Genomic DNA, 1,453 nt, shown 5'->3' with positions numbered 1-1,453 from the left:
AGAACATATTATGGGGATATATGTCTATCTTATTCTGTGTGTGATATGTGACGTCAGGACCACATGACTGACATCACGGGTCGACTATCTCAACCTGCATGTGATATGTGACGTCAGGACCACATGACTGACATCACGGGTCGACTATCTCAACCTGCATGTGATATGTGACGTCAGGACCACATGACTGACATCACGGGTCGACTATCTCAACCTGCATGTGATATGTGACGTCAGGGCCACGTGACTGAGATCTTGGGTCGACTATCTCAATCTGCATGTGATATGTGACGTCAGGACCACATGACTGACATCATGGGTCGACTATCTCAACCTGCATGTGATATGTGACGTCAGGACCACGTGACTGACATCTTGGGTTTAATTCTGGGAAACTTCCAGGTTGGAGAGCTTGATGGGGGGGAGGGGGACATACCTGCCTCTCTTGCCTGTCTTCCACATTACAATAAAAGACAGGTAACTTGAGATGCGACAGTGAGACAGAAGACCCAGGCTATCTAGTGCAGGGAAGAGACAGAACCCACTTATTATTCTCTCCCGTCCTGTCCTCTGTACACTCGCCTGGCGATCATCTGATTCCGTATTCAATTGGAGAAAAGATCTGATTGGGAGGAGCTGCATTCATGTTCTGTAATTTGTGTCGTGGACTAACGTGTGTGTGTGTGTGTGTGAGCGAGGCGCCAGTCTGGTGGGGCCGAGGGAGAGACGTGCCATAACAGAGCGCCACTGTAGGAAGATAGGTTAGCGATGGTTCGTTTGACCTAACTTCCATTTGTGTGTCATTGCGGGGGTAGAGAGGAACGCCTGGAGTTCTTCATTGCTCGTGCTGGAGGTGGTGTTAATATTCCTCCTTGGTGCTGGGGTGTTAATATTCCTCCTTGGTGCTGGGGTGTTAATATTCCACCTTGGTGCTGGGGGTGTTAATATTCATCCTTGGTGTTGGGGTGTTAATATTCCTCCTTGGTGCTGGGGTGTTAATATTCCTCATTTGTGTTAGGGTGTTAATATTCCACCTTGGTGCTGGGGTGTTAATATTCATCCTGGTGCTGGGGTGTTAATATTCATCCTTGGTGCTGGGGTGTTAGCAGTCTTCCTCACCACAACACAACATTACCCCAGGTCGGTCTCTCATCAACAGGTCACCATCTTGCCTCACACACACACACACACACACACACACACACACACACACACACACACACACACACACACACACACACACACAATAATATCAATAATAGCACGTTATCGCAAATCCTCTGCAGGATAGTCATTCAATTCCTGGTAAGAGGACAATGAACATTCCTCAGATTCTATCAGTTTAACAGACAGACGAGTTATGGCTCCTCCTCCTCCTCCTTCTGCCTCGTGACAAGCACAGCATGTGAGAGGTACTGTAACAATGTCAGGTGAACTGTACCTTCAACACTTC

The 1,453-nt window shown here is 47.9% G+C and overlaps 1 protein-coding gene across 2 annotated transcripts in view; it reads right to left on the bottom strand.

Annotated features, from left to right (window-relative positions):
• Positions 1–1,288: 1,288 nt before the first annotated feature.
• Positions 1,289–1,453, bottom strand: part of LOC121871909 — a 45,012-nt gene continuing 44,847 nt past the window's right edge. For both annotated transcript variants that reach the window (XM_042374506.1, XM_042374507.1), the window contains exon 3: positions 1,289–1,453. This exon is cut by the window's right edge and continues 1,155 nt beyond it. The gene's annotated coding sequence lies outside the window, so the exon portion shown is untranslated.

Source organism: Homarus americanus, unplaced genomic scaffold (assembly GCF_018991925.1).
Source record: "Homarus americanus isolate GMGI-L3 unplaced genomic scaffold, GMGI_Hamer_2.0 scaffold34345, whole genome shotgun sequence".
Taxonomy (NCBI): Eukaryota; Metazoa; Arthropoda; class Malacostraca; order Decapoda; family Nephropidae; genus Homarus; species Homarus americanus.
Note: the sequence above shows the minus strand (reverse complement) of the source record. Positions and strands in the feature narration are given on the sequence as shown.